The 19,589-nt window shown below is 50.4% G+C and overlaps 1 protein-coding gene across 3 annotated transcripts in view; it reads left to right on the top strand.

The window, feature by feature from the left end:
- The window catches only part of LHPP (phospholysine phosphohistidine inorganic pyrophosphate phosphatase), a 93,305-nt gene that overhangs the window by 49,927 nt on the left and 23,789 nt on the right, over positions 1–19,589 (top strand). Inside the window, exon 7 of one of the 3 annotated variants that reach the window (XR_013930564.1) lies at positions 801–7,813. The exons of the other annotated variants lie outside the window; for them this stretch is intronic. The gene's annotated coding sequence lies outside the window, so the exon portion shown is untranslated. The remainder of the gene's footprint in view (positions 1–800; positions 7,814–19,589) is intronic. 3 annotated transcript variants of the gene reach the window in all.

The raw sequence follows: 19,589 nt of genomic DNA, 5'->3' as shown, positions 1-19,589 counted from the left end.
GGGCCGTAACCTCCCGTAGATCAAACCTTACAGCCTCTTCCTTGCCCTCCTTTCCCACGGCAGTGCTCATTCCCTGGGCTCTGCCTTCCTGCTGGTTTTCTGGACATCGGCAGGCTTGCAGGACCAGTACAGCATGTTTCTACATACTGGGCTGTGCTGGTGCAAGTCCCGCTGCATCTTGTGGATCCCAAAGAGCATCACTTCGGCTGGGCAGCCTTTTCGAGCCTGCATCCCGCTTGCAGCATCCAACTCCCCGTCGGAGCAAACCGTCATGTTATGGTCTCCAGCAGAGCAGCAGGTCCCGGGTCATGGAGGCACCTTCCCAGTAGATGGCATCAAAGACAGCGAGTTCCTCTGCCTGGGGAAGGCTGTTTCCCCACAGACCCATTCCCCATTTCCCAACATCGCTGGAGCAGACATTCCTTAAAAAAAGCAAGCTCCTTAAAGCAGCTGAGCCTTAAAGAAAGCAAGTTTCCCATTGCTTTTGTTTTGCTTCAGCGTGAAGTGACATGACTCATGTCCTGTGTCATGGTGGGGCCCAGCTTTCCAGCTGGCAGCGAGCGGGGACTGGTGACGGCTGCTCCCTGCCATGCGCTGGCATCTCATGGCTGAAAAATGCATTGAAAAGGCATGGATAAAAAATTATTACAGACCTTCAGGTGTGGTTTTTGATGTCTGAATTTAGTTTACTTTTGATACATACATATAATTTTGCTATGCGGTGCCCTGTGTAGTAGGAAGATTAAAGGCATTTAATTAAAGGCATCTCCTTTTTCTTTCTTTCTTTCTAAACCGTGAAAAGACCTGATAACTGTTGAAGGTCATTGATCTACTGGATGTGAAGAAATACCTCTTCTCAACTCCCACCTGTAGGAATTCCTGTGATCAGCAGGTTTAGCACACCAGGACGCTCCACTATACCAGAGCTGACACATCACATTTGAAAATCTGATCACCGACACATCACATTTGAAAATCTGATCACTGACTCACCATTACTTCTGTTCTCTTTGGGAGCATTTCCAAAACCGGGTTTCCTGTGTTAGCAGGCGGTCAGGAGGAGCGGGTGGGTACTCGGTGAAGTCTGCGGGGAGGGAACGTATGTGTAGTTTTTATTTTTAAACTTAGACCCCAGTGACTTTTAAATGTAATGAACGTAACGTACCCTGCCCTTGGGAAGTGTATTTAAGCTGCCCCCCAGTGCTTGCATTAGCCAATAGACTTAGCAGGATTTTATGGATCTATTTTCAATTAAAAGGAAAGTGCTGGAATTTCTTCCTGCTGAGTTCGTCTTCTGCTCTATTTGTAAGTTGAAAATAATAATAAAAAAAAATTACTTTCCCTTCTTTTCTAGCCTGTAGATAGCATATATACCTTGAGCCTGACTCTTCGGTCCTCACCTGCTCACAGTACCCTTGCCTTCAGGTGGCGGCAGGCAGGATTTGGCCCGTTGTGTGACATCCGAAGGAGGCAGTCCCAGGCCGGCAGCTGGGGTCCCAGCAGCGTGGCAGGCAGTGCTGGCATCCGTGGGCGCGCAGCTCTTGGGGTGCGCCGTGGTACCCTGCGGCTGGAGCTCTCGCTGTAAAAGTCTGTGGAATTGCAGGATGCTTTTGTAACTCGAGGACTTTTATTTAAGAAGCGTTGGGCCGTTGTCCTGCAGAGCACAGAATCACTCCGTTTTTGTGTTATTTCAGTTTTTTCAGGTTATTAAACCCCCCCCCGCGGGCAGCAGTGCTGGCAGGCTGCTGCAGAGGGGAGCGCGCAGCCTCCTGCGGGACCTTGTCCTGGACCGACGGCAGAACGGTGCAGAGCTCGGTCTGCAAAGCATTGCCAAGGATTTGGGGGTTCTGTCCTGGAACTGGAACCAAACCTCTCGGTATTTTGACAGCTGATTTGAACCTGGATCAAGGTGAAGGTGAAGAAATGCTGTACGAGTTACTGGGTGGGGACAGCAGCTTGGCTAAAGGCAAGCATCGCCTGCAGGGAAGGGTGCAGAGCTTTGCTTGGCTCTCCCAAGACAGATGCAGGGAAAGTGAGGAGAGGTATAGTATGGGGGTTCAGCACCCAGAAAAGGCAGTTGGGCAGGGGGCTTGCCATCTCTGCCAGCACCTCCCGTGCCCCAGGCACAGCCCGTGTGCCCCTGCACCCCGAGTGGGCTGTGCCCTTCAGCCTGGGGGGGCCAACATCGCGCTCCTGCCGTGCCGTGCCGTGCTCAGGCGTTAGTGGGTGTGAAGCTGAGGATGCTGTTCCTGTTGCCGAACTCTGGCCCGTTCCTGACTGACGGGGGCATTTGCAGTGAGGGCTGAACCTGAGCTGGAAGCACAGTGGAGAAGGGACTGGGGTGAGTCCTTAGCTTGCAAGGATCCTGGAGACTTCTGCTTTGAGAAGATAGAAGACTCTCAGCAGACTGTCTTCCCTTTTTATTTTGATCAGGCCATGGGTAAAGACCAGGCTTTTGCATAGCTATGAGTGCTGTTGCAGTTTCTCACCCTGGGGAAATAACAAGGGACTCCAGGACAGAAAATCACGTGGCGGTGCTACATATCCTGGAGAGGGTCTGGTGGCTGTGCAGGAGAGCAGTGCTGCACGGCAGCGGCTCGTAGTGCCTCCTGCACCATTCAGGGCTTGGAGAGCATGGTCATGCTGTTCAGGAGAAGCACAAAATGTCATTTTTTTGGTGTGTTTCCTGGGGTGAGTTGCCAAGCCTACGTGCAGGCATGCTGGAGGACAGAGGGTTTGTCTGTCCCAGGCAGTTTTTTGCCAAGATCTGTGCTCAAAGCCAGGCCACTGCAAAAATCTTGTCTGACAGAGAGACTTGACACAGAGCTTTGCTGGAGCTCAGTAAAAAAAGCAAATCTGTGTAGGGATAACGCATTTGTTTAATGGATTAGATCTAAAAACAGGATTAAGCCCTCGTGAGGGCTTTGAGATGGCAAACAAAGCTCAGGCAGGCCAGTGGGTGCTGCTGTGGGGTGGTCACATTGCACTGCTAGAAATGGTCTTGGCACTGGCCGCGTCTGTCAGTGGGTGCTGGTGCTCTGGGGGACCTTTGAGGCTGCAAGGGGCTGTCAAGCTGATGCCCACCAGGGCCAGGACCACCTAGGAGCCTCCATATGCACCCCTGGCCTCTGTCTGGGGTGGGAAGCAAACAGCATCCTCCGGGATGAGCAGTCCAGCGATGCTCCTCTTAAACACCCGTACTGCAGAGGGGTGGGGGAGGGAAGCATTACAAATTTAGCACATGACTTTTAAGGCACAAACTTAGCCCAGGATGTAGGTGGGTGCAAATCCACCAACACCAGTGGCTAAACCCCTTTCACAAGTGCAAAGCTGGACTGTGTTCTCCAAGTGAGATGGCACCGCAGTGCTGCCCAGTGTCACACATTGCTGCAGTGTCAGGGAGGAGTTTCCTGTGAAAATGAGTACGTGTGAAAAATGTTGGAAGGTGCCAGTCACCTCATTACTAGTTATCCTGTTCCCAGGGAATGAGGTGAGCTGAGCTTGATGAACAGGCATGGCGGGGAGAAGGGAGAACAGAGGAATGAAGTTGAAAGAAAACCAACCTGATGCTTTCCAAGAGCAGATCAGAGTGCCTGGGACCATTCAGGTGTTACCCTTGGTTACAAGAGCTGAAAAGCGGAGAAGAGTGCTTGAAGGGGGAGGTAAGAGGGACCTCCCTGGGTGTCACTTTATAAAGTGATACATAAAGGTTCGGCAGGCACCTGAAGACCCACTATTAGTATTTTTTCTTGAGAAGGGACAGGTGGGCATGCTTTCAGAATGCTGCTGTGCAGTGATAAAGCCTCTGTCCCAAATGTATTCCTCATTTGTAGCTTCAGGAAGATTTATTTGCACAATAAAACGACGCACTTGACAATACCTGGGGACTTCACCCCAGCGACCGGTCCGCAGCCCTTAGCTCTCGCACATAGTCCCAGGAGACAGGCAGAATTTGGCTTTGCATGTGCTGAGGAATGAATGAATAAATAAATAATCCTTCCTGGCCTATGCAATTCACCATTTATAGTCATGCAACCAAATCCTGCATTCTGGTTTCCAGAGAGCTGGGGGCAGGGAGAGGGGGATCATCTCCGTTGCTGGGGGGGAAGCCTTGTCCCGACACGGGACGAAGTCTGTCTGATGGGAAGAGCTCAAAGGAGCCCATGCTCTGCAAAACCACAGGGAAGCTGAACAGCAGCAGCTCCGTTTTGAGTTATCCTTATCTAGTTTCCACATCATTCATGTATATATATATATATACATATGTGCAGAAAGGGCAGAAGGGCTTGGGTTTGTGCTGAGGCCACATAAGGGCAACAGGGGAGTCTGTTATTGGGCTCACAAGAGCATTTGGCTGCTGTCCCGTGGACTGACAGGGCTCACCTCTGGTCTTGCATAGACTTGACCATTCGTTTGGGGGAAGTCTGGAAAACTCACCTGCTTGTTTCAGTGAAGGCAGCATATTACCTGGCTGGAGCTCTTGAGACCCAGAGGATGCTGCTTTACAAGCTCATTCAAGCAACCTCATTTCCGTTTCAGATTTTGCAAAGATTTACACAAACCTTTCCTCTGTAGCTGTGCCAGAGGAGTGCAGCGAGGGGCGAGTGATGGTTCAGAGCCAGGCGGTTCATGATGGAGTGTCGAGAACACAGGGATGCTGGAGGACTGAGCTGTGCTCAGAGGTTACACCTCCCTTCTGGCACGCATTATAAGATGTCAGAGGTTTGTTGTAAGGGGCTGGGGTTATCCTGCTTACTTAGCTTCATATAAACTTTTCAAAAATAACGTTTAGTTTCATTGTTTTGGTAAAAGAAGCATCGGCTCACATTCCTGTTTCACAGATGATCATACCTGACAGTCTTGGGAAAGAGGAGCTCATTTTAGCTTGTGAGATGCCTCTTGTTGCTTTTTTGGGTGTGTACGTGTGCCCAGGTGCAGTTTATCTCAGCTAAAGTGGATTTCCTTTGTTTTGTTTTTCTTGTTCTTTTTTTTAGTATCTATTTTATGGGGCTGTGAAAACAGCCATCCGTGGCTGCTGCAGGTCTGTTAAACACTTTAAGGTTTTTTCAGCTCATCTGTTTTCAGTGAAGCTCTTAAGCATTTGCTCAGCTGTAACAAAGCCTTAATGTTGTCCCTTACTGAATCTGTGGGGGGTTCGGTGTTCACTGTAACTCCCTGAAATAGCCATAATACAGAATAAATCTGTCTGCTCCTGCTTGGTTCTGCACATAATCCATTGATAGTACAAAATGCAATTAGCAAGTCACTCGAAATAGTTTTGTCCTATTGTCTGCCCCAAAGCAGGAGCTGAGAAAGGTCTCGGGGAAGAGATGGAGCCTGGTAGCTGAGTTGTTGAACGCACATCCCCGCTCCCTGCTGTGCTCCCTGAGGACGCACGTTCAGAAGGCTGGTGGCTTTGGCCATGAGAGTGGTGTGTTACCGCCCTTTGAATAGTCTGCATTGCTGTTCTTGTACAAAAAACGATGGAAGGCTCTTTATCTAAAACCAGAGTTGTGTGAAAATTAGCTGGGGCTGGTGAAGTAGCATCTGTGTTATCTTTCTCTTAACCCTGCTTTACCTCTCCTCATCTCAACATGTAAATCCTATCGCTAATGGGATTTATTGCGCAGAAACCTCAGGAGCAAAATCTGCGGCTTTTGGAGGAACATATAGCTTAGTTTTCTCAGTAAATCATATCACTTCTGTTCAGGTTGTTTAGCTGCAGCGTGCTCTTGCGATCGTGTGCCTGCAGACTTCCCAGTTCTTGCACGAGTTACTTGGCAGTATTTGTGTACACAGAAGTAGGGGCTCACATGCGTTTGAGGCTTCCCCTTTTACATCCCAGAAGCGAATGAGCCCGGCAAAGGGAGGAGTTGAAGGTAGCTTCGTTGTTAAGCTGAACAAGTAGAATTGCCTTTCGTGTTGCCTGCAGGAGGTTGTTTGCAGGTGCCGTGGCGAGCAGAGGGGTGATGCCGGAGCGAGGTTGCCTCGGATGGGTGCACACATGCCTGAGTACAGCCCCCCGACGCGGCCTCTGGCGCTGGGGCTGCCGTGCTGGGATTCGGACGATTTCAGTGGCAGCAGCGCCGGATGCGAAGTAGAAACTCCTTGCAGCTTTCTCTTGCTTCAGGTCTTCGGTGCATTTCTTTTCTCCGTTACCAGGCAGAGCAGTGCCTGCTTTGTAGCCGCACTCCCAGCCTTCCTCCCACCCCTGCGGCGATGGTGTGCCCAGCCTGTCCCCAGATGTGCATCCCATCGACAGCTTCCATGCTGTCTCCCTCCACCCCTGGCCATTGCATTTCAGAGTCATAGCGCTGGCAGGGAGGGGACCTCTGCGTGGGGCATCACAGACCTGTGCCTCTCTGATGGAGCAGCTGGATTTTTTGTCTGTTCTTCCTAACAGATGCTGGGCACTTCTGCTTCTGACTGTTGCTGTCGTCAAGTCCTGTCTTCATCCTTGAATTAGGTTGAATCATCTTCTCCTTGACTTCATCTTTATTTCACAATGGATTTGCAGGGTTTTTAGTTGTTTGGATGTGGCTTCTTCTGGCTACAGGCTCTCTCCTTTTTGGGGCTGTCAGCATGAGTGATGTTGTCTTATGCTAATGTGTTCACCTTATAGCATCTTCTGTCCCTCCAGCTCTTGGCAACCTAATAGGCACATAATTAGGTTTACTCCCTGCGGTATTCCCCCCAGTGCTATCTCCTCTCTACTCAGTTGGGTATCTCTTCTCAGAGGCAATGGTTGCAATGCAGCCCTCACCCTCTGCCTCAAACCCTCTCTGCCTTGCTTGTAAACTCATACCATGGACTTGCACATCAGGCAAGGAGGATTTTTAAATCAACTTCCAAATTCTAGTGTGAAGTCTCCTCCCTCTTTTAATGCAGGGCACAGCCAGGTAAGCATGGTAGCGGGGACTTGATATACTGGGTAAACACCAGTTACTAACTGTTAACATGACCAGTTAAGGCTGTCTGAAATGAAGTTACCCTGGAACTCACAGACGTCATGGCACTGCCGTGGCAGGGCTCGGCAGCGGTGCAGCGGTGGCAGGGGCTCTGCTGATCCCAGGCTCCCTGTTCAGGCAGTGACTTGGGTTGAGAGAGGTGACTTGAGCGGTCATAAAGATACCGGTAAGTTGCTGTATCAAAGTCTGGAGGAAGACATATCGGCAGGATTGTGGGTGTGTGTGGGTTGTCACTGCTGTGGCACCAAGACCCCAAGAGTTTGTACTGTCAGACTTGTTACAACAAGTTGCACACCTCCGTCATGTGTTGGAGGCAGGGTGTTGCTGTGTGGCTGTGCTGAGCATGGTTTGCTTCAAGTGTGACCCAGATGAGACGTTTCGATGGCAGGAAGCCTTTAGTTCAGATTGGTCTAAGTGTCACCTCACATGCTGCTTTGTGACACCTTGACTCATAACCACAAGCTCTTCCTGAGCTCAGCCGTTTTCCTCCCCAGCCCTGCCTTTGAGCAGCTGCTGCTCTTACAGAGCCTCTCCACTGCTCCTCCACAGGACACCAGCACATTTCCAACTCCCCACAGCTCCGACTGTCTGTCTGGGGGAAGCCACGTTAGGGAGCACATTCCTTGCACCAGCTCCGCTCCAGCCCGGCACACTGCCGGAGTGAGCAGCTGGGTGTCCAGCAGCGTGCCTGACATGCTGGGGGCACCTGGAGCAATGACACCAGCTGGGCTCTTCCTCAAAAAGCAAACCCTGGCACCAAATTGAAATAAGCGATGCACCAGCCTGTCGGTGCTTTAACAGTCTGAGTCAGCCCAGTGTTTTGGGGAACTTGTTGCCCTTTGGAGGTAAGTTTGCATTTCTCCTGTGTCCTTCCAAGCATCTGCAGGTGGTTTAGAAACAAAGCTCTCGCAGGAAGAGTTACTGAAGACAGGCAAAGGTCATGGCTGGGAGAAAAGGGATCATAGTTATTTTTAAATATTTTTTGGAAGATTGCAGAGGCCTCAGGAGCAGTGGCTTTTTGACTTTGCAGAATCTTACAGGAGCTGGGTGGAGAAGTCACGTGGAGCAAATGGCTTTCTCCTGCCTCGGGCAGCATCCAGAAAAAAAGGAAAGGACTGTGTGTTTAGTCTTAAAGAAGTGCAGAAACAGGTGCTGCCAAAGGAGTGGAAGAAATTAAGTCCAGCACTTTCCAGGGAGAATGTCCTGTTTCCAGTCCCCTCTTCATTTGGCATCAAAATGTTGGATTAAAGTAGGTCAGTTCCTCCTGGGGCTGCAAAGGCGAGAGGCGGAGCTGTAGCACGGCGCAGGCAAGAGATGCAAGCTCTTCTTCCCTCAGCCTTGACCTCCAGCACTCCTGGCATTCAACCCTGTGGTCTCTTGAGCTCTGCTTTACTTTTCTGAGCTTCGCTTCGCTTGGCCACTAGTGAGGTATGAATGCTAAACACCTTTTCCCCATGGCTGCTGATAGCAATACGTGGTGTTTGCTATCCATCTGTTGCAAGATAATGACGACCTCCGTGCTCTACTCTTGGTGCGCAGCAGCAGGGTAGCAAATGGTACAGCTCTTCCTGTGGTGAGATGCAAAATGCATCTGCACCGAGTGGCTCAGCAGTGTAAGCTCTCCTGACCTCTTCCCCAAGCCACTGGATCGGAGGGGCCGGAGGAAGTCAGGGTTTGTAACTAGAGGACAGAGGAGGGCTAGCATGGAAGTAACGGGCCAGATCTATATTCTAGCTGTTTCTAAGTGCACAAGAAGATCTTACCTGGATGCATCGTTTGAAGTAACATGAATTCCACTTGGATGAAGAATCTAATTAAGTGCTGCAGGCTTTAGACAACACATTAATATTTTCAACAATTTGACCTCAAACAGCCATGAAAACCCTTTCTGATGGCTAATATATATCACACGTTTTTGTTTTAATTAGAACAAGATTGTAATCCATACTTCAGTTAAGTTCATTACACTTCTAAACGTAATACAATCAAAAGATCAATTGGTCATTAGCTAAGTAAGTCCACTGTAATTAACATTTACAGAAAACTTTTAATTGTGTGCCTGTCCTTCACAGCAGGTGATGAGGGAAGTGAGGCCTCTCTCTCTTGCGCTGCTGGTGCTTAAATCAGGTTACAGGCTCTCTGTTGTGTGTCCCTAACTCGTGACCAGCCGAACTCCATTTGTAGAGGTTTGTTGGGAAAGAGAGTAGCTGGCCCAAAGACACAAAACGCAGAGGTCTTCACGGTGTGGCCCGTCGTCTCCTCAAACAGCTCGCTGAGCTGAACAGGGCTGGATGAGCATCGCCATGGGCTGGTCCAGACCATGCCAGTGTGGTCAGCTCTGGCCAGGTGTGCATGATGATATTTTGGTGGAAAGCGGAGCTGTAGGGCCAGGTCTGCTCCCCGCTCCATCTGCGGACAGCTTGCTTTGGCCTTCTGTTATGCCTGGGCTCTTGTGGCATCTTTTGCCCTCATCATTACCCTGGGCCAGGTGGGATTTCCGTGCCCCACTTCAGTGCAGCATCCTGGCAGAGCGCAGCCAGAGCTCACAGGGACAGCCACGGCCAGGCGCTGAGCCGCGGGGAAGCCAGAGCAGCGGCCACTGTCCTCCCTGCCAATGAACACGAGTTCACAACGGCGCTGAACTCGAGTAGTGCCATCAGCCAGGCAGGATCCACTGCAGGGATGTTCACAGGGAGGGAGCTCTCCCGGCGATGCACCGCAGCTTTTCATCAGCTTGGGACTGGCTGCGCGGGGAAGGGCTGAGCAGAGGGAGAGCAGCACGAGTGCCAGCCGGCGCTGCCGTGTCGGGGTACGCCCGGTGGTGCCCCGGGTCCGTGGCGCAGGGCTCCACGCGTGGTTGGGTGGGCAGGTGCAGGCACCCACACCGAGCGGCGTGATGGATGCTGTTGAAGCCCAGCAAGCGGCACTGGCTGTTGGCCAAGCCACAGCAGCAAGCTGTGCCTTTTTGCTCTGGCAGCCCCTAGATCTTCTCCAAAATCGCCTGTCTGCAGATAATAATGAATAGTCCCTTTATGCTTAGTAACTGAGTAGTGCTGGTTTTGCCTCCCCGAGAAAAATCAGCATCCCTCCTCAGAGGAACAGAATTACACTTCTTTTTCCATATGTAGGCTGCATAATTCACTATAATTTTATTATCTCTGTGCACTCAGAAATACACCACATGGTTCTTCTGTAAGTGGCGAAGGTAAGAGGCTACACCAGCATGAATTTTCTTTAATAAGATTACACTATGATAACAGGCTACTATAATAATTTAGCTCCTAATGATTTTGTTCTTTCTTGCTTCTACATGATCAAGGGCAATATGCATTAAAGTTGCAGAGGCTTTTTTAATTATGCAGTAGTAAGTATATATTTTATAAAACAGCTTCAATATTCAAAGGGAATTTTTTGTTTTTGTGGGAAATACTGATTTGGTGTTGCCGTTTTCAAGGCTCTGTGTGTGTAAGCACATGCAGGCGTACGGTCGAATTTCTGCAATATACCGGCGGTGTTTTTTGTGGGGAAAATCCAAGCACTGAAACATAATGCAGCCAACCAAGCTGTCTGGAAGGGGATCAACCTTGTAATACTTTAATCTGATGAAAAAAAAAAAAAAAAAGGTAAAAATTGTAAATGATTTCTTCATGCGGATGAGTTGCCTAACATCAGGCATCCAAATGAGGAAACGTTGGCTTGGCTCCCTCGGGGCCTCAGTTTCCCTTTCAGTAAAGCAAATGAAAGAGTTGTTGGGATTTTTAAACCTGCCTTGGTGGGTATCCCAGCCTGTTTATATTGCACCCTGGGAGTGCCGAGAGATTGAGTTCCCTAATGTTTGTAAAACTCTCTAACATCTTGAAAGAAAGAAGGCAGAGTCTTACTTGAACATTCCCAGCGGCAGCACTGGGTAATGGCTGTCACCTGGATTATATCCAGGTTTGGGAGAGCATAATTTTATCCACGATCCTACCTGGCACCCCAAGCTTGTAGCCCCCCACGGTGGAGTTGGCTGGGCCTTCAGTGCTATCTGAACCTGCTACATGGCAGCCTCCCTCGAATCGCTGCTCTGCTGGCCCAAATGTGGCTTCATTTGACCCAATTTGAACAACGGCTCTGCACTTTAATTTATATCGCCATAGTTCCTGACAGAAGTGGGGAGGGGGCAGGCCCGGTGCCACGCAGCTGTTAGCTGGAGCTGGGTGTCGCTTTGCAATTCATAGATGGTTTGTGCGGACCAGAGTGGAAGGAAACAGCCCTGCAGTGAAAGGCTGCTGAGGTTTGCTCTGCAGAGACTTGTTACCGAGCGTGACATCCTTCCCCACCCTGTGGCCGTGTCTTTGTGGCTTACGGAGCGTAACCAAGAGGACAGGATTCTCACCCGTGGGCGAGTCGCGGTCAAAATTTTTCCCTTCTTCAGGGACCCCTCTGGGTCCTCATGGAGAAAGGAGAGAGGGAGATGTCCGTGCGTCTCACAAAGCTTTGGAGCTACCTAAAGGACGAGGGATTTGCGGGAGATGGTGTTTGCACCAGGGTCCTTTGGTCTGAGGCTGCTGACCATTGTCGCTTGGGCATGGTGGCGGGCATGGTAGTTTCCACTTGGGCATGGTGGTGAGAAACTTAATCCATGTAGGACTTCAGGGTCAGATGGAGGGCACCAGGGTTTGAAACACCCCCTTGCTCTGCTGGCCAGGAGAAGGGCTGCATAACCCAGTGCTGGGAAACTCATCAGCCATCTGAGCTCTGCCTGCACTGGGTCTCTTGCTCCTTTTCCAGCAGATGGGAAACGGTTGCAGAAATTTTCCAGCTAGATGAGGTGGCGGAACTGGGGGGTCTGGGGAGTGGGAAGCGGTCGGGTGAGTTTTCCTTTGTGGTGGCAAAGGCCTTTTCCCGCTGCCATTAACCAGGGGGATTGGGAGCGAGTTCTTTAGCTGCTCCTCGGCCACTGCCCCCAAGCTGAACCCTTGGGTTAGGAGCTGACTTTTCATTTGGGACCGACGGGACCTTATTCCGCGAGCTAAATCAGAGCCCAGATGGCTTAGAAAAGCCAAAAGAGCTCCAACCTGAGAGCAGCTCTTGCCACGCACGTTCCCATGCTCTTTCAACAGGCCGGGGCTGCTCTGCCAAGTGTGATTTCAGAGGAAGCTTGGAAAGAAAGTCCAGCCCCGTCTGTTGTCCTTTCTTCAGAGAACTTCTGGTGCCTTTGCGATGGGCAGAACAGCTGAGAGAAAGAGCTTTTGCAAAGCCCAGAGCCGGGCTTCTGCGTGTCCTGCTTCCCTTCTTCCTAGGACGTGTCCTCTTCCTCCATGATTCACCCCGTGGATGAGAATAAGAGACTTTTTAAGGCAAAGCAGACAAAACAACAGAAGCTGGCTCTTCAGAGCTGTTGTGCTGTGGTCATTTGTTCGTGGATCTGCAAGCATCTGTCATCTCTAGCCTGGGGAGTTCAATCCCGAAGAGCTCCGGCGCAGTCCAAACTGAATTACTTCAGTGTGTTTGTATGCGGAGCTGCACGCCGTGCCGGGTGGCTGCCTGCCACCTCTCGCCAAAGGTGGATGCGTCTCAGAAGTGAAGCCATTTGCACATATATAAATATTCAGTGCCTGTGGGTGAGCCGCAAACTGTGCCAGTCGGCATGTTAAAATATTTCCTGAAATTTGCTGGGAGGGGTGGATGCTTGAGGGCTGCAGGTTTTGCCTCGTTAGCAGTAAATCAGCGTGCTTGAGGAGTCAAACCTCGCCTGCCATGGTGACACCTCTGCATGCGGCCACGTCCCTGCAGACCCGGGAGGTGACTCTGCTCTCTGGCACTGCTCCGACATTGGCCTTGGAGCCCCCACGGGTGGGGAAGGGGCGATGGGGACCTGGTTGCTGCTCCCCACTCCTGCCTGGTGCTGTGTGGTTGCACGCCTGAAGACTTCAAAGGTGGCTTTGCAGCTGTCCATCCAGCCTTCATCTTGACGCCTGGCTCCATGTGCCGGGCAAGCTCTGAGCAAATACCCCCACCGCTGCTTCGTCCTTCTCCTGCGAGCCGCTCCGCTCGCTGGAAAACTTCTAATTAAAGCCAGATTATTGGTCTTGGCCCTTCTTGTTAGCATTTTGGTTTGGAGTTTTCTTTTTCTAAGTCCCTTTAAAATGTCTGGATAGATGATACCGAGGTTAATTTGTTTGTGATAGAGGAAACGTTTTCACACGGTGGCTAAAGGTTGTTGGAAAAGAGCAAAATTAATAGCTGCTCACTTAATCCTGATTAAACTGGCAGCTGGGAGATATTGATCAGTGTGTTCACAGCAAACTATCCCTCTCTAATGTGCAGGGTAAACAAGCCTGGGACTGCGGTTACCTTAACCCTTCCCACGTCGTAGCCTCGCGCTGGGCAGGCACCTGAAGCGAAGCATCGCTTTCCCTGCTCCCCGGCAGAAGGGCTCTGCGCAAGGTTAGCTTCCTGGGCAGGGGCAGGAGCGGGATATAGCCGGGCTGGCTTTACCCCCAGATCTCCTGGGGTTGTGGAGCAGTCACCCAGGTCTGGGTGTCCCTGGGCAGGGCTCAGGGACCCCTCTCCGCTGGGGACCCTCAGTGGCCCCCACTCCCAGCCGCTGCTATAGCCATCCCATGGGATGCTTGATGTGGATCGGCGTGTTTCATATAATCCAAAAAATCTTCCCTGAGAGAGTACCCAGGGGGTTAGCAGTGACTGATTTTAGGGGTTTAAATCAAAACCAGGGCTTGGCCAGAGAGGGCACCAGCTTGGACCTGGTCCCAGCTTTGCTGGTGTTTCCGATCCCGCCGCTGAAATGTCGGTCATTTTCCACCCATCCTTTTTATTTCTGATGCGTGCTTTCTGGGGACAGATGGCCGGATAAAACCCCTGCACCTCCCAGCCTACCTGCTTGATCGTGCTCACACCCTGAAAGCCATAAACCAGAAAGCAATTCTGAGGCTGCTGAAAGAGGGAAGGAGGCTCAATGGCCCCAGCTTTCCTGCTCAGGTGCGTTATTATTCTCACCAAACACATGTTCCACATTAGAGGCCATGCATTCTTAATGCAGCCACTGCCAGGGTGCCTCCAAACAAAACAGACTGCTCTGGGTTGGGCTTGCCCTCAGTGTTCACAAGGTCACTGCATTTTTGAACCTCTGGCTGCTGTGCTCTGGTTGGATTTTTTTTCCTCCACTGCCTGTGTTAGCACAGACCAGGTCTGGAAATACCCGGAACTGTCTTCAGCCTCCCAGGGAACAAGTGGGACCGCTGCAGCGGATGGGCAGTAATGCAACAAGGCAAAGGAACAGCTTTCTGGAGGGCACCCAGAAATATGCTTTCCCCGAGGGGATCGGTAGTGCAGAGGCTTAGTTTTATCCTTGGCAGAAATTTCCTTTAAAAGGGCACAACTCCTGCTGCCGGAGGTACCATAACCATAACCCAAACCAGGTCCTGCACAGAATTAATTCTGTGTGGTAGATCTTGGTACTGATCCACTATACAGTACTTCTGGAAAAGATCGGTATTTATTTCTTGCATGTCAGATAACAAACTATTTTTCCACGGGGCAAGTGGGAGGCACGGAAGGGAAGTGACTTCCCTGATACCTCGAGCAGCATCACTGCCAGAACTGGAAGCTGCCTCTCCCCACTCCCACCCATCCTCACCCTTGCTCTGCTTCTCCATCCTGGTGCTCTGCTCACCTCACACTTGAGGAGATGAGGGTTCCTCACCCTCCCAGGTATCCAAAGAAAGCTATTTCTCCAGATGTTCCTTCTCGTGGCACGTGACAGTCTCGCAGGAACGTCCATTGTATACTGTAAAGATAGGGACCATTATAATCACCGTCCTTGGGCAAACAGGCCTGGGCTTCCTGTTTCCCTTGTTACCCTTATTCCACCAAATGTCCCCCCGTAGGTGCAGCCACACAATAGCTGATTCAGCCCACACTTGCATCCTCTGGGCTCTGGTCCGGATGATCGATTGCTGTTGGACGGCATCTCTCCAGGACGCTGATTGTCCTTTACAGTGTGCTGTCACTGACCGCAGGGCCGGCTCGTCCTCCTTGCAGCCAGGTTTATGAGATAACAGAGCCATGGCAGATGAAACCTATCTGCCGTAGGTGAGTGGATTTAAGCTATTTTACAGCTGAGGAAACAGGCATAAATCAAAATGGAAAAAGTGATGGACTTCTGGCTTTATTGCAGGGTGCTGCTGTTCTCTGTTGTGCATGGTGGAGAGCGTTGTTGTCGCTGGGCTCGTGGCGCAGCTGTACGTTCAGCCTTCGGTGCCCTCGCTGCGCGCCCTGGGGTTGCTGGCGTCACTGGGTTCTCCTTTGGGCACATGTTTAACCCCCAGAAACCACCGCGCTGGCAAAGACTCATTCTGCCGCTCCCCAGGGGACTTGAATTCTGCAAGTGATACTTTAGCATATTTGCATTTGAATTTTCTTCATTCCAGCCTGGGCATGTATGGGTTTTCTTTGCTAGCTATTCAGTCGTTGAGCCCACTCATAACTGACCGCAGCATTTTTTTGCTTTGCAGAATGTTTTCGAGTCCCGAGGAGATGCCAGGGTGAATAGTGGGAGTGTTTGCAGGCATCCAGAGCACTTTCACACCTCGTAGTCATGTTTACTTCTGAGCAACGAACAAAAGTCTACATTTTTCCATAACCCCTGCCAAATCTTGGTTCTTTCTTCCATCCTTTGTATGCTGCCTTGTTGGCCTGGACAGCATCTCTTCTTAGTCTGTCTTAAGAGAACCACCAGTTAGCAAAACATCCTCAGTTAACCTTATTGAGTTACACCTGAGAGCAAACCAGACCTACGGAGCTGCCCTACCCTTTGTGTCGGCGGCTGTTCCCGTCTGTAAGACAAGAGAGGACACAGGTGGTGGGTGGCTTCTCAGAAGTTGGGTTTTGACGTGTCCATTCGTAAGTCTTGACACCAGTGCTGCTGGAGGAGGCTGAGAATCTCCCATACCCCCATCTCTTTTCTATCCTTTGATTTGCAAGAGTCTTGCAGTTACGCATTGTGTCTCCTTCTCACTCGATGAAAACCTGAACCAGGTGAAGCTGCCAGCAGAAAACACTAAGGGCAAAATTGTTTTCCTGCTTGGAAGCAAGAAGCATGAAAATCTGGAGTCACTCCACAACAGCCGTTTTCCCTTGACTGGTAGGACAAGAGGCCCTTCTCTAGGGCTTGCCTTGCCCCAGACAGCTTCCCTGTGGGTAACCTGGTCCTCTGCTCCGTGTTCTGGGGCTGAAACAGGGATGGGAGGGAGGAAGGTTTGGCCAGGTGGACGTGACTGGGGTGTGCAGGAGCTCTGCAGAGCCCAAAGGAAAGATCACAAGTTGCCTCCATCAGAGGTCCTTTACTCTTGTTCTTCACCCACACTGAGCGGGGAGAGTGGCTTGGCCACGAAAGACAGTTTAAGCCGTGGGGCTGGAGCAGTCTCTTCCCTGTATTGCGTGCCTCTCAGAGCAGAGAGCGTGTTTACAAGTGCAAGCAAGACTTTCATCACCACGTCCTGGAGTAGCATCATGGTCATTGTCCGTGCTGTAGGCATATGGGCAATTTGGGCATCGCAGGCACTGAACTGATGCAACGATGTGTGATGCTCAGATCTGCTTCCCTCTAGTTGCTTGTAAATGTGTTCGGTTGCATTTGTTTTGTGTATGTGGTATGTGAATTGGGCAAATAAACGAATACATGGGTTGGTGGGCAGACAGATGATTTTTTTAACATCTGGGGCACAGAAATGCTCCCTTTTTTATTATTCCTAGCGATACAGAGCAGAAGACTCTTCATTGTTTAGTTATATATCCATGCAACCGTGAGGATGGATCCTGATTCCATCTTATGTCTGGAAAAATCTGGTGGAGTCACAGTAAGTGAGACCTAAGACAGTGGAAGGCGGTGGGTGAATTATCCATCGAGCAGCATAGTGGTTTTGAGGGAAAACAAAGAGGCTCCTGCAATTCCTGAAGTCAGTGAGTTCTTTCTGTTTGTTTTACTCCTCTGCAGTGTAGCTGACACCACTGATCTCTCCTCTGCCTTGGGCGGCACGTGTTTCATGGCCATTAAGAGAAAGCAGCTCAGTCTTTCATGTTCCGTCGCGTGCTTGCATTTCCCCCTCCTTCGTCTCGCAGCCTTGGTATCACTGATATTATGACAGAACGTGTTCAGCGCATAGAGCTATTAAAAATGTAGCTCAGATGGTGCTGATGGGAGGATGACATCTCCTGAATAATTTATTTTAACTGAAAAGATTTGTAACGCTTAAGTGTTAGCAGAACTCTTCGTTTTAACTCTTTATGAGATGGCTGCTTCTTGTGATTCAGTTGCTTGGGCAGGAGGAGGCTTGGCCTGTTCGAGTATGGGTTGAACATCTCTTCTTGGCCAAAGCCACCACCTCCCTCAGGGACTGTCGGGCTGTTGGTCGTGGTCCTTTGGAGGCTGGAGGAAGGGGATATCCTGAAGGACTCCAAAGGGAAGCTGGAGATGTCGGAAGAAGCAGTCACTAACAGTTTGATTGCCCCTGCCTTAGGAACACTGAGCTTTTTCCAGGGTGGAAGATTGAAATTGGCTGTAATTACTGGCTGCAAAGTATTTACAGTAAGCAAGGAACGACTGGCTACCTTTAATTCGTGGCAGCGACTCAGTTCCTTGGGGGCAATGACTCTTAAGTACTTGCTCTCAGGAGTAGCTGCTCCCATCCCCCTGTCCAGGGGGAACTAACCGATTTGTTGCTGGCCATGGGGTTTGCACAGGAGCAGGTGAACCAGAAGGAAGGAGAGTGGTTTGTGTGACTGTACTCCTGACACTTCAGACATCTCGAAAGCATGCTGGAGCCTCGAGAGTACATGCAAATGATGTCTAGGTAGGAAAAGGAACTTGGAGTACGCTTAGGTGATACTCGGAGCATGCTTCCGTCAGTGCACTGCTTTTCATGCCCGGGTCTCCGGTGGTTTAAGGCGGGGTATTTTTGCTCTGCTTTATACATGTTGAAATTGCAGTATGTGGTTAGTGCAAGGTCACAAAGGTATCATTGTGTGCCAAACACAAGTCATCAGATTTTGGTTGCGGTGTCTGCCATGAGGCTGCCACGACTGCTGCAGGGGGCCGTGCCGTTAGTGCATGGGGTACGGCTTCCCTCACCACAGACTTGGTGCGCTGGAAGGAAAGCAGGGCCCTTGCTTCCTTGTACACATTTAGTAGAAACTGTGCAGGGGACGTCCTTGCACACAAGCAAACAACCCAAATTTCCACGTTTATGCTGGCGAAAATCCATTCACGAGGCTGAGATGGGCTGTAGGGTGTTCCATCAGTTCTGTGCTTGGCGTCAGGGTTAGAAAGGCCAAGATCACGTTGATGATGATGATGATCTGAGAGGTTTCTTCCTTCCTCTTCTGTTGATGCGCAGGACATTACACATAGAGAGACAAATCCTGCTCTCAGCTGTGTGGGACTGGTTCCCACTCAAGCCAAAGGAAGCTGCTCACGGCTGGCAGAGACCAGAGTTTGGTCCATACTTTATGGACAAATTTATCACTGAAATTGTGCGTCCGCTCTGCCTCGCGGGCGACTGCTCCTGCCCGAAAGGGCTGGGTGCTGATCCACAAACTACCTCTCCCTCCTGCTCTCCCGCTCTTCTTCCTCTTATTGCTGGTCTTGTCGCCTGTAGGATTATTTCATTGCCTTCCAGTAATCCCTCCAGGTTCCTACCAGAACTGAGTTTAACGGTGTAGGTACGACGCAGTCTGTGCCTGCAGAACACGAAATCTGTGCTGAGGAGAGGGAATGGAAAGACAGAAATCCCGCTATTTCTGGTTTATAGATGAGGCGCTGTGACGTGGAAGGTGAAGCTCTGATGTTCTTGAGGTTGATGCCAAACTCCGTTCACAACTCCCAGCTGGCCAGGGCCTTGTCCCAAACAGTTTGTGACCGACCCATCCTCCGGCCCCTGCTTTAGGGCTTGGCCACAGATTCATCCATCGCGCTGAATCTTATCCGCGCTTAATCTTGAAGGGACTGGAAACACCTCACTCTTCTGTGCCTGACTTTTCCATAACGAAGTTTCAAAGTGCTCGCAGAAGTTGCTCGGTGTTGTTAGCCTCATGCTTCAGCTGGGGAGTCCAACACAGGGAAAGGCGAAGTGACGTACGTGAGGTCACGCACCAGCTGATGTCAGAGGCACGAGTGGGTTTCGGTGTCCTCCGTTCCTTCCCAGCCCCTCTCATAAACCCTTACAGCGGCAATAGGAAGCACAGGTTCATACCAGGAAAAATGAGATTTGGAGCCGGCATCAACTCAAGATCAACCGTGGAGTCACTGCGGCTCAGGGGAAACCCTGGAGTTAATGACCTCTGCAAAACTGATATATTTTTGCATAACTACATTCTAAGAAATAATTAAATCCCTCTTAATTATTGAGACAAGAACTAGTAGGAGAGAAGAGCCAAAGCCTTCAGGTCAGATCTATCTTAATCCATCACCAGGCCTAGCAAAAATTTGTCTTACGAATAAATATACCCTATAAATTAGTCCAATAAATTTTTCCTCTTGAAACAAGTTGCCTTCCTGCTTTATGTATCATTGGAAAGGGAGGTAATTGAATATGAATTTTCTTCCATCTACGGAGAAAC

This window comes from Falco punctatus (genome assembly GCF_963210335.1).
Source record: "Falco punctatus genome assembly, chromosome: 9".
NCBI lineage: Eukaryota > Metazoa > Chordata > Aves > Falconiformes > Falconidae > Falco > Falco punctatus.
The sequence above is the reverse complement of the archived record's forward strand: the minus strand, read 5'-3'. Positions and strand labels throughout refer to the sequence as shown.